At 44.3% G+C, this 15,465-nt stretch overlaps 1 long non-coding RNA gene across 1 annotated transcript in view; it reads right to left on the bottom strand.

The window, feature by feature from the left end:
- The window catches only part of LOC117096559, a 93,244-nt gene extending 77,985 nt beyond the window's left edge, over positions 1–15,259 (bottom strand). The window contains exon 1 of the long non-coding RNA XR_004442515.1: positions 15,118–15,259. This is a non-coding gene — a long non-coding RNA (uncharacterized LOC117096559). The remainder of the gene's footprint in view (positions 1–15,117) is intronic.
- Between the last annotated feature and the right edge of the window lie 206 nt (positions 15,260–15,465).

Raw genomic sequence — 15,465 nt, 5'->3', positions numbered from 1 at the left:
ACAACTGATATGACAGCAGGAAGTTTGTTTTCTCAGATGAGAGGACAATGGAAACAGAGGGGAAGACTCTTCTGCGGACATCAGCTTCTCAGCAGTGAATACAAACTGAGAAACTGAAAGATAACTTTTTTTTTAATACATTTTCACTCTTGTTGCCCAGGCTGGAGTGCAGTGGTGCGATCTCGGCCTCCCAGGTTCAAGTGATTCTCCTGCCTCAGCCTCCCGAGTAGCTGGGATGCATGCACCACCACGCCTGGCTAATTTTGTATTTTTAGTAGAGGTGGGGTTTCTCCATGTTGGTCAGGCTGGTCTCCAACTCCCAACCTCAGGTGATCCACCCACCTCGGCCTCCCAAAGTGCTGGGATTACAAGCGTGAGCCACTGCGCCCGGCCAGAGAACGTTGTTTAAAAAGCACCTCCTCTTATATATTTATCTTCTAATAATCATAACTGCCTGGATTATGAATGTCTCTTTCTTGGTTCTGAATTTGAATTGAGTAATATTTTCTGCTGTATCCCCATTTGCTCTTTTGTTGGCCTTTGAAGGACAAACAGAAGTTTGCCAGGATCAAACACGGAAGGTGCTAATCCAGGCAGCGGCAGGGGCTTCTGAGGGGCAGGCTGCCCTGGGAGATGCTGAGAAGGGCTATTTGATTGGAGTGTGTGATGCTTGGGGGAGCAGAGAATCTGTGGAAAGAGCCACGTGAGGGCTGGGCTGCTGCCCAAACTTGAAGGACTTGGTGAGCTTGGCTAAGAGTTTGACTTCACTCTCCAGGCAGTAGAAGAAAATCGATTTTTAGATTGAGAACATCATTACATTGAGAACATGTTGTAAGAAAAATGGTGAAAAAGTACACGTGCTAAAGTAAGTAGAAGCAGGCAGCCGGGCGGCCTGAGGGACACCTGTCACAATAGCCCGGATGAGACCCAGTCTGCACTAAGGCTGTGGCCCAGGGCATTAAGGAAGGGCTGGTTTGAGAGCTACTTAAGAGGAAGCAAGGACCGGAAATAGGAACCTAGAGGATGTGAGTATAAGACAGAAGTCAGCCAGGCGCGGTGGCTCAAGCCTGTAATCCCAGCACTTTGGGAGGCCAAGACGGGCGGATCACGAGGTCAGGAGATCGAGACCATCCTGGCTAACACGGTAAAACCCCGTCTCTACTAAAAATACAAAAAACTAGCCAGACAAGGTGGCGGGCGCCTGTAGTCCCAGCTACCCGGGAGGCCGAGGCAGGAGAATGGGGTGAACCCGGGAGGCGGAGCTTGCAGTGAGCTGAGATCCGGCCACCGCACTCCAGCCTGGGTGACAGAGCAAGACTCCGTCTCAAAAAAAATAAAAAAATAAAATAAAATAAAATAAAATAAAATAATAAAAAAATAAAAAGACAGAAGTCGAAGACATGGGGTGAACGGTGGTACCTGTACTGAGATTAGACAGGTGTACTGCTCTACTCAGAACTCTTTTTAAAAATAGAGACGGAGTCTCGCCATGTTGCTCAGGGCTGGCCTTGAACTCCTGGGCTCCAGTGAACCTCCTGCCTCAATCTGGCTTCTACTCAGAACTCTTAAATGAATTTTCTGAGTCACAGCTGACCATCTGGAACCTCGAGCCCTACAGTCACATTTTTTTCATACTGAAGTAGATGTACTATTTTGCTTCCAAATCACTGTCCTTTACTGACTTTACAGAGTCCCCTTTCTCCTTTCTCCCCACTAGGTGAGTATATCCTCAAGAATTTACCCATCACTCTCTGTATTAGTCAGGATTCTCTAGAGGGATAGAACTAATAGGATGGATAGAAAGATAGATAGATATAAAAGGGGGTTTATTAGGGATTATTAACTCACATGATCACAAGGTCCCACAATAAGCCTTCTGCAAGCTGAGAAGCAAGGAAGCCAGTCCAAGTCCCAAAGCTAAAGAACTTGGAGTTTGATGTTGGAGAGCAGGAAACATTCAGCACAGGAGAAAGATGTAGGCTAGGAGGCTAAATCAGTCTAACCTTTTCAAATTTTTCAGCCTGCTTTATATCCTGGTCATGCTGGCAGCTGATTAGATGGTGCCCACCTAGATTGAAGGTGAATCTGCCTTTCCCAGCCCATTGACTCAAATGTTAATCTCCTTTGACAACACCCTCACAGACACACCCAGGATCAATACTTTGCATCCTTCAATCCAATCACGTTGACACTCAGTATTAACCATCACACTCTCTTTTCTTTTTGCACTTATTCTTTCAATGAGAGAATCAACACTTCGCTGTCTACAAGCCCTGCCCTGTGTTCTCTCCCCTAGTCCTTCCTTTCCAAGTGCCCGTGAGCCTCTTGGATTTACACTGCTCACCTGCATTGCAAACTCAGCATATTCAAGTAGGACTAATCATGACCTTACCCTGACAACTGGCCCCCTCTATCAACACTGCCTCTACTGTCTACATATCAGTCTCCCAGGCTAGCAACCTTGAGGCCACTTAAGTAATAAAAGAGCATGTATTCCAGAGTCAGACAGATTCTGGATAATATATGACTCAACCAGCTACTCATCAGATGACTTTGGCCAAGCTAATCAACCTTTCTGAACCTCTGCTTCTTCAATAGTAAAATGGAGTTGAGAGTCCCTAACTCAGGAATGCTATGGAATACCAATGAGATCCTAAAGGTCGATGACCCAGAGCAGGGCCCAGCACAAAGTCAGCTATCAAGTAACACCGGTTCTCATCTCCTACATCTTTTCCTCTGCGTCCTATCCAACTGGTCGCCAAGTCCCTTAGTCTCTTCCTACTAAATCCTAGATTTTCCCCTTTTCTCCATTTCCATGATGTGTCTAGGCTACATGTTTTCATACCTCAGTTATGCCAACAGCCTCTGAACAGCCTCTAGCTTATTCTCTCAAATAGTGCTGGTCAATATTTCATGTCAATAATTCCTACTCCTAAAGCCATATTCCTATTCATAAAGCATTGCCTGCTCCTCTTAGACACACTTGATGTGCACAAGTTGGGTGTTGATGTGAATATTTCTAAGACGTGTGTACGTGTATGTGTGTGCTTCCTCACTCTCGTTTTCTTGAAACTTATATGAAACAGAGCCTTTCTTGCTGCCTCCCAGCCCCTTAGTGTCCTCCTCGTAGATGAGCACAGGGATTGGCAAGCAGTGAGCACTCAGCCAATGCCATCAGCCCTGGGATCAACATGCCTGTTCCTAGAACACTGCTCAATTTACTGCAATTTATTTTCTAGAAGATACAGAGTTCATTATTTCATAGGATTCCAGAAAATAGCAGTAGCCACAGGAAGGGAAAAGGCACATTATTCCAGAGGGAAGTCTCCAGCCAGACGGAACCCATGAGAGAAATTAGTGTGATAAAGAACATGTGTGAAAGTTATAAAATCCTGTGACGTAGTTGCCAGGAGATTGGGGGAAGGGAGAATGGGAGCTGTGGTTTAATGAGTACAGAGTTTCAGTTTTACAAGAGGAAAAGAGTTCCGGAGACTGGTTACACAACAATGTGCATACACTTAACACTGCTGAACTACATGCTTAGAAATGGTTACAATGATAAACTTTGTCTTTTTAACCATATTAAAAATTTTTTTAATTGTTTAAAAAGAAAAAAACCTCTCTGAGGAAAATCCTAAAGGAGCTGAAGGCTAGGGAATTAATGAAGCAGGAAGAAAAGCACTCCAGGATTAGGGGGTGCACCCTTGCCACGGTGTTCCATCGTAGCCTCCATTTCCTCTGCCACAGAGATCAGCTTGTTGCATTTAAGTTTCCTCTCCAGTTGTCGGACTCTGTCACTAGACGAGATGTGTCTTTAAAACAGAAATGACCTCTTTACCGTGGCATCCCCTATCCCTAGCACAGAATAGGTGTTACATAAAGATTTGTCCAATGTGAATAAATGAAGAGTTTGGCATGGTGCTAGACATGTTCTTTTGAAAGCGCTTTTCACATATTAACTCATGGAGTATGGCTCTATGTAGAAGACATTTCTGTCTTTGTTTTTTGAGACAAGGTCTTGTTCTGTCATCCAGGCTGGAATACAGTGGTACGATCACAGCTCATGGCAGCCTCTACCTCCTGGGCTCAAGGGAGCCTCCTGCCTTAGTCTCCCAAGTAGCTAGAATCACAGGTGCACACCACTGCACCAAGTGAAATTTTTTTTTTTTTGGCGAATTTTTTTTTCTTTTTTTTTTTTTTTTGAGATGGAGTCTCCATCTGTTGCCCAGGTTGGAGTGCAGTGGTGTCATCTCGGCTCACTGCAACCTCCGCCTCCCAGGTTCACGCAATTCTCCTGCCTCAGCCTCCCGAGTAGCTGGGACTACAGGTGCCTGCCGCCACACCCAGCTAATTTTTTGTATTTTTAGTAGAGATGGGGTTTCACCGTGTTAGCCAGGATGGTCTCGATCTCCTGACCTTGTGATCCGCCCGCCTCGGTCTCCCAAAGTGCTGGGATTACAGGTGTGAGCCACTGTGCCCAGCCAATTTTTTTTTTAAATAGAGACAGAGGCCTTGCTATGTTGCCCAGGCTGGTCTTGAACTTTCAGGGTCAAGGGATCCTCCCACCTTTGCCTCCCAAAATGCTGGGATTACAGGCAAGAGCCATGACACCCGGCTGGAAGACATTTCTTTACCCCCACTTTACAGAGGAGGAAACAGAAGCACGAAGAGGTCAGGAAACATCCCCAAGGCCAAACAAAGTCCAACAACTCTGTTAAGGAAACCTCCCCAAGGCCACACAACTAATAAATGGTGATGCCAAGATTCAAGCCAGGACAGGCCAGCTTCAGAGACCATCCCTTTAACCACTTACCACACTGTCATTCAGTAGATGAGAAACTGAAACACAGGTCAGCTAAAAGTCCAAAGTCAAACTGTGAGTGTGTGATGAAGCCCTACCATACCCTCGCTGCTTTCAGGAAACAACTGGAACCTGGGCCACAAGGGAGACAGACTGCCTCTGTGAGTAACGTGCTCACCAGCTTCCAATCAGAGGTGGAAGGGCCACACTTTAGGAGCATCTAGAGTTTTTTTACTGTGTGCGTGTGCGTGCGTGTGTGTTGTGTGTTGTGTGTGGCATGTGATGCGTGTGTATTTTGTGTGGTGTGTGTGGTGTGTGTATGTGTGTGGTGTGTGTTTTGTGTGGTGTGTGGTGTGTGTTGTATATGCATTGTATGTGCTGTGCGTGTGTTTTGTGTGTGTGTTGTGTGTGGTGTATGTGTGGTGTGTGGTGTGTGCTGTGTGTGTTGTGTGTGTGGTGTCTGCGTGATGTGTATGTTGTGTGTGTGGTGCATGTGTGGTGTGTTTTGTGGGGGGTATGTCTGTGTGTGTGTATGTGTGCACTCTTTTTCACATTACTAGAATCTAAGGCCCACAGGGTAAAAATCATGTCTGATTCTCCTAAATCTCCAAAGCCTGGCAACAGTGCCTGGCACAGAGTAGATATTTAGACAAGAGGAGGAAGGAAAAAACAATCTTAAGCCAAACTACCATTTATGGCAACAGATCAATATCACAGTTCAAAGCATCTGTAAGTCTATGAATTTCTAATTAATCTTAGAATTATTATTTCATATCTTCCAAACTCACTATTTGACCTTCGGTATGTTTATTACCCTTGTGGAGCAGGTGATTACAGTAAGAAAACTGAGCGATAATTATCCAACATATAAGTCCCCTGTGTACAGCACGAATATCCCCAATCCAATAAACAAACAATGATCCTTGTGAATATTTACAAGGGAGCAACTGTTATAAAGTTCCAGAGAATGCACAGTAGCAGCAACCAAAAATTCACAAGTAGAGATGAAAAGTACAAGGTAGGCACAGACTGGTTCCAGGTGATAGTCAGACTGTGGAAGGGAGGGTGGGGGTTAGGAATTTCCCAAAATCTCATGCAGAATATTGGGTACACGTATGTGTTTTTCTAGAGAAATGATTCATAGCATTCATTATAACCTCAAAGACCTGCTTAACTAAAACAACGAAGTCAAAACTGTGACTTCTGTACAGTTGACCTTCCACATCCGCAGGTTCTGCACTGGGGGGATCCAACCAATCACATTATTTTCAATCTGCGGTTGGTTGGATCCAAGGATGCGGAAGTAGAGGATACAGAGAGCCGAGCTGACCTTTTCACCCTGTGAATGCTCGGATTTTGGTGTTTTGGGGGAGTGGGATAGGGTCCTGGAACCAATCCCCTGGGGGATATGGAGAGCCACCCGTACCTTTGCTCATCTGTTGGGAAAAAATGCGTTTCTGCAAGGCACCATATGAGGAAGAACTATAATGACTCCTTGGCTTAAACTGAAGATGTGCTGCAAGGCTCCGTGTGGATGCAGAGAGCAAGAGAAAGGAGATAAAATTTGTGAAACACCTAGGAACTGGACAGATGTAAGGGTTTCATACAAAATTTGGTGCTGAGGTGCTAGTTATTTCTATTGCTCTAATTACTGATTTTCTTAGAAGTTGAACAAAACTGATTCTTTTTGAGTATGTCTTTGTAGAACAATGGAGTTTGGATTACATGAGCATGAGGAACAGGTCAGGCCATGTGGCTATCCAGTTTTCAAGACCTCTGCACTGCTCTTCACTGAACATACTGAAAAAAACTCTCTTGAAACACCATCAACTTTGTCAAATTGTTTTTTCAGGTGAAATATGCAGAAACCATCTCCAGTTCTTTTCTCTCCTCATATCAAGCAATAATCAAAACCAAAATCCTAGACTGTTATAAACAGTAGACGGCATAAGATCAGTTTTCTCTTAAAAAATGACCTAGGGTTTGCAGGGAAGAGGTTCATAAGGAAACACAGCAGGGGAAGAGGGGAAAATTCTAATGTTTCCCAGTACTTTTCCTTCCTGAATTTCGCTAGGTACTATGTTTAAATTTGGCTACCAGTCATATAAATACAAAAAGGTAAATAATGTCACTCTACTTTCTTGAGAAAAATCCCAATTCTGTGTAATTACAGGGCAGGAGACAGATTACACCAGGCTAGGGGTTAGAGACTTTTGTTTGCCTTTTTGTTATCACCTGTCACAATTTGCTGGGAAGGTAAGAAAACACTGCTGTTTATCTGGATTCATGGCAATCTCTAACTTTTAGAAACTTCAAGGTTTGACTGTGACCGTGTTGGCAGAGTCTAACAAATTGCTTTGCAAATTAAGTAGACAACACTGATTGATTGTGTTTTACAATACACCACTGGTAGAAAAAGAAAAAAAAATTCTTCCCCTAAATTGAATTTTAGTTCCATGTATGCTTCTTTCCCAAGAAAAACCAATAGAAATTAGATCAGTTTACATATGTAGGCTGGCCATAAAATCTAGGAAACAAAGATAATACTATTTAATTTTGAATATATGGAATATATTGTGGATATTATATACAGCTGCCTGTGCTGACTTTAAAGATACATCTATGAGGTGTTAATGTGAAATTGTTACCAGAAATGGGTCCCGATACAGACCCCAAGAGAGGGTTCTTGGATCTTGCACAAGAAAAAATTCAGGGTGATCCATAGAGTAAAGTGAAAAGCAAGTTTATTAGGATAAGTACAAGAATAAAAGAAGGGCTACTCCATAGACCGAGCAGCCCTGAGGGCTGCTGGTTGCCCATGTTTGCCCATTTTTATGGTTGTTTCTTGATTATCTGCTAACAAGGGGTGGATTATTCATGCCTCCCCTTTTTAGGCCATGTAGAGTAACTTCCTAATGTTGTCGTGGCATTTGTAAACTGTCATGGCGCTGGTGGGAGTGTAGCAGTGAGGATGACCCGAGGTCACTACTGTCACCATCTTGGTTTTGGTGGGTTTTGGCTGGCTTTTTTCCTGCAACCTGTTTTACCAGCAAGGTCTTTATAACCTGTATCTTGTCCCGACCTCCTATCTCATCCTGTGACTAAGAATGCCTTAACCTCCTGGGAATTCAGCTCAGTAGGTCTCAGCCTCATTTTACCCAGGCCCTATTCAAAATGGAGATGCTGTGGTTCAAACACCTCTGACAAAATGATGGGGTTTGTACTGAAAGCTCAGCATACAATTGGCAGCCACGGGGGCGAATTGGAGCAGTAAAGACAAATTTGATCCTTAAAGCTTCTCAGCCTCTACTTTCCCTTCAATTATCTAAATGAATCGGGTCCCAATAATCTCTTTGGTGGGTGTGTGCATAACGTAGTTAGTTGCTGTTGCATGCAGCCGCACTATAGGAGAGATGGCTCTCTTTAAAATAAAGCATATTTCATAGCTCTTGAACTAAATCATCACTACTAACATGCAAAGAAATAAGTGTGCAACACCCAAATCAAATGCGGCCCACTCCCTGCTGCTTTTTAGATAGATTGTTCAGTGGAGAGCTTTCCTGACTCTCAAGACTGCAATGCAAATGATGAAGGCTCTCAGGAGAGCACAGCATGGGGCAAGCGCAGATACAAGAAGGAAGATCAAGTTGACCAGCTGATCCAGACATTTAATAAGAACTTCCCAAAGTTTTCAGTATTCAAATAATTATACAACTGTTGACTCGTTTGTGTGTGTGTGTGTGTGGTGTGTGTGTGTGTGTGTGTGTGAGAGAGAGAGAGAGAGAGAGAGAGAGAGAGAGAGAGACAGGGTCTCACTCTATCGCCCAGGCTGGAGTGCGGCTCACTACAACCTCCACCTCCCAGGTTCAATCGATTCTTCTGCCTCAGCCTCCCCAGTAGCTGGGATTACAGGTGCACGCCACTAGGCCTGGCTAATTTTTGTACTTTTAGTAGAGATGGGGTTTCACCATGTTGGCCAGGCTGGTCTCAAACTCCAGACTTCAAGTGATCCACCCACCTCGGCCTCCCAAGGTGCTGGGATTACAGGCGTGAGCAACCGTGCCCAGCTGACATTCTATTGAATAGAAAGAGGAAACAATATGTATTAGGTTTAAAGACCTAATTCTTTCCCATGTTTTAAAATAACATGTCTAAGTGATTACGATTTTGCATGGTTCCTACCTTAGGCACTTTCTCTAGGAACCTAACACAGTTAGAAACATTTGGTGAAAAATAATTTGCTATCCAGAAAGTTTCCCTGTTTCCAAGATAAGAAAGCCTGTTCTGCCATCCCAGCAGGCAAGGGTTGTTTAAGTTACTAGATAACAAAGTTGTTATTGATTCTAGTATTTTTACTCTTCCTGATTCCCTGCAGTCCAAAGGGAATTTGTCAGACCAGGAGTGATTTTTATTAAAAAAGGAAAAAAAGAAAAAAGAGTAGTTGCTGTTGTTGTAACTAGCCTCATTGTGACAGATGGGATCCTAGTGTTTTCTCACTGCCCTTTACTCAGGAGCTAGGAGAACAGAAAGCAAATAACCAAGAAACCAACACACTCATAGTAATCTGGATTTCTCAGAGTTGAGCCACAGCACTTAGAAATCAAATATTGGCTCCTCCTGAACGCCCCTTTTAGCCTGTTGTTGTTAACCAGTTTAACATTCCCTTATCACATGCTCATGTGGGCAGAATTAAATGGAATTAGCTGCAAATTATATAAAATTCATTTACCTTTAAAGGAAGCTATTTGGTCATGTTCAGTGGAGACAGAGCATTGCATTAAGACACAAGTTAATGGTACTGCCTGGAGATGAATCAATTTGCTTTGCTTTTATTGCCTTCCTTTATTTGTCCTTATGTGGTAGCTACCGTGACTGGAAATGCTCAGCTCAGGTTCACAGAGCCCATGTTGGAGCCACACTAACATCTCAAGGAGAGTCCCGCTGTTTCTAAAGAGCTCAGTCCAAGTAAACACAATAGCAAAGGAAGATCATGCTGATCCTTCCTTAATATTTGGTCACAGAGAATGGATGGTGAACAGGGTGGCTTATGCCTGTAATCTTAGCACTTTAGGAGGCCTAGGTGGGAGGATTGCTTGAGGCCAGGAGTTCAAGACCAGCCTGGACAACATAGCAAGACCTTGTCTTTACCAAAAAAAAAGAAAAAGTTAGCCAGCCATGGTGGAGCATGCCTGTAGTCCCAGCTACTCCGCAGGCTGAGGAGAGAAGATTGTTTGAGCCCAGGAGATTGAGGCTGTAGTGAGGTAAGATTGTGCCACTACATTCCAGCCTGGGTGGCAGAGGGAAACCCTGTCTCAATTAAGAAGATAAATAAAATTTTAAAATGGGTGATGTCTAAGACAGAAAGGCAAACCTACGAGAATGTTGAGGATTGATAAGCACCTTGTCCATACAGGGGTTAAAATAACATCTATTGGGCCAGGCGCTGTGGCTCAAGCCTGTAATCCCAGCACTTTGGGAGGCCGAGACGGGCGGATCACGAGGTCAGGAGATGGAGACCATCCTGGCTAACACGGTGAAACCCCGTCTCTACTAAAAACTACAAAAAACTAGCCGGGCGAGGTGGCGGGCGCCTGTAGTCCCAGCTACTCGGGAGGCTGAGGCAGGAGAATGGCATAAACCCGGGAGGCGGAGCTTGCAGTGAGCTGAGATCCGGCCACTGCACTCCAGCCTGGGTGACAGAGCGAGACTCCGTCTCAAAAAAAATAAAAAAATAAAAAAAATAAAAAAAATAACATCTATTGAACTTCTGCTTTCTCACTGACTTAGGCATTTTTCTAAGGTTTCTTTATTTCAACCTCACCATAACCTCATGATGCAAGGTATATTTTTATTTGAATGTGCATCCTTCATGTGTTCTTTAAGAGAGTATATGAATCTGTATATAATAAATTATACTTGACGTGTCTATTGTTCTTAATTTATAATGTTCATAAGAACGACTGTGGCCAGGCGCAGTAGCTCACGCCTGTAATCCCAGCACTTTGGGAGGCCAAGGCAGGCAGATCAAGAGATCAGGAGTTCAAGACCAGCCTGGCCAACATAGTGAAACCCCCATCTCTGCTAAAAATACAAAAAAAAATTAGCCAGGCGTGGTGGCGCATGCCTATAGTCCCAGCTGCTCAGGAGGCTGAGGCAGGAGAATCGCTTGAACCCGGGAGGAGGAGGTTGCAGTGAACCAAGATCGTGCCACTGCACTCCAGCTTAGGCAACAGAGAGAGACTTTGTCAAAAAAAAAAAAAAGAATAACTATGTATGTGTTTAAAATGCAGACTCCCCAGTCTCACTCACCCCCATATCGTTATTCAGAAGATCTGGGGTTGGGCTCAGATATTTTCATTTTATAAGCATCCCACTAATTCTTGATATACACAGTTCATGAATCATACTTCCCTATAAATCCATGTTACTTCATTGATTAGTAAGAGTTTGTCTTTTTCTGAGATTTGCCTAAAGGTAAATGTGTTGCAATATGTAACTGGAGAAAATATAAAAAATAAATGTATTCAAATACTGTGTCTCTGTGCACAACAATACACTGCTAAGAGATAACTACCATAAGAAGAATTCCTAATAGGAAAATTTGATAAAGTTGAGACCACAGTCAGTCTTTTACTTTAATCTTTGCAAGGGAGGTGGTGGACCTGGCCTAGGCTGTCAAAACAGAAGGCTTCACTTGTGCTGCTCTGAGTTTAGCATTGACTCTCCCATCTTAACGCCATCAATTTCTAATTTTAACATTTGTATGTGGATCTTGATTTGGGGGGACACACAGAGGAATCACTTTGACACAGAGGAATCACTAGTGTTCCTGCACCCTCACAAAGACAACCAGGGTTAACCATGACCCTTTTTCTGATGTGAAAAAAAGGAGGAATGGGGCAGGATTCCAGCTCTGCTCTGGCCTAGAGACTAGAATGACTCCCTTCCCTCCCCAGGCAGTTTAAGGTTTCCCCTGAGTTTATGATGACAGCTTCATCTCCAACCCAAGAATGCAAGAACCACAAACAATGCTAGGAGAGTGGCCTCGGGCCAGAACACACTACTTAGATGCTGGGTTCCACACCTACTGGGCTAGCTAAAGCATTTTGAGTTGTGACTAGTTCACCCACTCAAGTCTTTCTTCTGGCTTTCCTGACTATGAAAAAGAAGGCCCTGCCCCTTCTCCATGCCTGTAGAGTCTCTGTGGTGTGCTGATGGCTACATGAGGGTCCTCCAGCAATCCCCCTCCTCCACCCCTTTTAAGCAGGACTGGACTTGGGGGCACATTCGCCTAAAACACTGAGTAATATACCTACTAAGTACTTCCTCCCAGTGTTCCTGAATATACCTTTCCAAGTCTACTCATCTGGAAATATCTTTAGACATCAGCTCATGGTGATAGTCTGCCATTCTTCTGGATGCAGTAATAGCCAATAGTTCAATGCTTATATGCACATTAAAAGCAATGCTGGGGGAGAAAGGAAGAGATGACCATTTATTGAATGCTTTCAAAGTGCCAAGAACGTTAGATGTTTTGTCTCATTGAATTCTCACAAAAACAATAAAAAACATTTTTTGAGTGCCTACTATACAGTAAGATCGTATAGTGTCACAGCCAACAGAATGGATTTTAAGGCCACATCAAGGCCAGGTGTGGTGGCTTACACCTGTAATCCCAGCACTTTGGGAGGCTGAGTTGGGCAGATAACTTGAGGTCAGGACTTCGAGACCAGTCTGGCCAACAGGCAAAACCCTGTCTCTACTAACAATACAAAAATTAGCCGGGCATGGTGGTGCGTGCCTGTAATCCTAGCTACTAGAGAGGTTGAGACAGGAGAATCGCTTGAACCCTAGAGGCAGAGGCTGCAGTGAGCCGAGATCGTGCCACTGCATTCCAGCCTAGGCGACAGAGCAAGACTCAGTCTCAAAAAAACAAAACAAAAAAAACAAACAAACAAAACAGCTGGGCCTGGCGGCTCACGCCTGTAATCCCAGTATAGTACTTTGGGAGGCTGAGGCGGGCAGATCACTTGAAGTCAGGAGTTCAAGACCAGGCTGACCAACATGGTGAAAACTCATCTCTACTAAAAATACAAAATTAGCCAGGCATAGTGGCACATGTCTGCAACCTGACCTACTTCTGAGGCAGGAGAATCACTTGAACCCAGGAGGTGGAGGTTGCAGTGAGCCAAGATCACGCCATTGCACTCCAGTTTGGGCAACAGAGCAAAACTCTGTCAAAAAAAAAAAAAAAAAAGAAAAGAAAAGAAAAGAAAGAAAAGAAAAGAAAAGAAAAAACCACATCATCTCTGCTTGGATCTAGGCTCTGCCATTTACTAGCTATATGATTCTGGGCAAGTAACATCACTGGGCCTCAATTTTCTCCAGTGGAAAATGGGATGACAGTAACTGGCTCATGGGGTTAACGTTGGAAAATACTTGAACAATGCCTGGTTCCATGCATTTGCCGTTATGATTACTATATGCAACGGGGCCAGCTTAGGGGACAGTGCTATTATTTCCATTTTACAAATAAGGACAGGGAAGCTTAGTGAAGTCATATAACTTAGCAAGGGACACACAGCTTGTGCAGAACAAAACCTGGTGTAGAGGACAGGAGTATGCAGTCCTGACCTTTCTGTGGCCCACCAAAGCCAGAGCGTATTTCTACCAATGAGTTTTGGTCACTCAAAGAGTGTGCAGGCAGGTGCACAGTAAGAGATCTACAGGCATTTGATCAGTACATGTTACCAAAAATCTGGGTCCTTCAAACCATAAACCATGTGAAATGTAGGAAGGTTGAGAAAGGAGATTGGAGGATAGTGTGGGTCAAGCCTTCTTTGGGCTGCAGCAGGAACCTGGAGGTAAGGAGAGGCTCCTAGGAGAACAAAGGATTAGTCATAGGAAATGGTGGTGGGAGGAGGAGGTGGAAGGCAAAGAAAAGGAACTGTGTGGAATAAGGAACTGGTTACCCAGGACTAAGCTCAGAAGGGAAGCAGCAAGGATTTCTGGAGACTGCACATCTGGAAGGTACAATCAGAGATGAGACAACTAAAAGGGTGAGTCCAGAGCTGTAGTGGGTGGGCCACTGGGAGCACCAGGAGTGGGAAGCAACAGCTGACCTCAGATCCTTTGGAGCCTCGACGTCCTTTCGTAATTTTCCTTTCATCAGCAGAGTGAACAGAGGGCCACGGAAGGATTAAAGCAAAAGTGGAAAGAGCTCATGTCTGGGGGCCCCACTCCCAGGGGAGGAAGCGTTGAGCAGTGGTTGGAGGCAGCAGCAGACAGTACTGGGGCACACCTAGCACCCCGCTCCTGCCCCTTTACTCCTTTCACACCAGAGAGGGCTAACTAGGTATGGAATAAGACAATTACCCAATTAAATTCTGTTTTTAAGCTGCTTTTATCTGTACAGTTCAGGGAGCACTGAATCATCCGGAAAATAATTTCAGCTCTCCGCTTATTTTCACTAGATTGCTTAGCCCTATGAATCTTGGAAAACCTTCATTCAAAGTCTGAGGTCCTTTCCTCTCTCCAATCCCCACAACTCAAGCTGGGTTTTCCTGGTCCCTCTCAGACCTGGATACCAAATTTTGGGTATTTATTTATTGTTTTATTTGTTTTGTTTTATTTTATTTTATTTTTTGAGACAGAGTCTCGCTCTGTCGCCCAGGCTGGAGTGCAGTGGCGCGATCTCAGTTCACTGCAAGTTCCACCTCCCAGGTTCACGCCATTCTCCTGCCTCCGCCTCCCGAGTAGCTGGGTCTACAGGCGCCTGCCACCATGCCCAATTAATTTTTTTTGTATTTTTAGTAGAGACGGGGTTTCACCGTATTAGGCAGAATGGTCTCGAGATCTCCTAATCTCGTGATCCCTCCGTCTCGGCCTCCCAAAGTGCTGGGATTACAGGCATGAGTCACTGCACCCGGCCAAGTCTGGGTATTCACAAACCAGCAGGAGGGAAAAATTGATTAGACTTAGGAAAATGAAAACCTGCCTACATTATTGCTCATTGAATGAAATGCTGATGAACAAAAGTGCAATCAATTATAGAAGGATTCTCATTCCACACATCACATCCTTTGCTTTACAGAATTTTCCAACTCAGAAATAATTTAATTTTTATTTTCAACAGAGATTTAATTATAAAATGAATATAAATTCCATGTGCATTCATGATGTCTACCTTGGAATTAAGTGGGATCATCTGTTTATTTCATTTATAATGGGATGCAATGGCTAAAAAATCGTATCACCAAGCCAAATTCAGCCCGTAGCATGCCTCTGAAACCACTGAGGAAGACTTAGCCACTTACCCAGAACAAGGTAACCTGTGTTCTCCCGGGTGCAAACCCCGTCTCTGTGAAGGGAAAGGGGGAAGAGGGCAGGCGAGGACCTCCAGTATCAGCGAGAACGATCAGGACGTCCTGCTAATAAACGACTTTTTCACTGTCCACACTTTAATTGGTTTACAGCCTTTTTTGTTTATTTATCCATAAGAGCTGCTGTTAAATGGCTCGGGAAGGTGCTCGCCTAATGGCTCGGTATCGCTGCCAGGCCTGCCGTGGGCGAGGCGGCTTGGAGGGGGCACAGGCTTCAGCGGGGATTCAGAGCGGAAACGCATTTCGCCTGTAATGGACTCGGCGATTTTACGATACCAGAAG

Source organism: Trachypithecus francoisi, unplaced genomic scaffold (assembly GCF_009764315.1).
Source record: "Trachypithecus francoisi isolate TF-2019V2 unplaced genomic scaffold, Tfra_2.0 Contig01461, whole genome shotgun sequence".
Classification (NCBI taxonomy): Eukaryota; Metazoa; Chordata; class Mammalia; order Primates; family Cercopithecidae; genus Trachypithecus; species Trachypithecus francoisi.
Note: the sequence above shows the minus strand (reverse complement) of the source record. Positions and strands in the feature narration are given on the sequence as shown.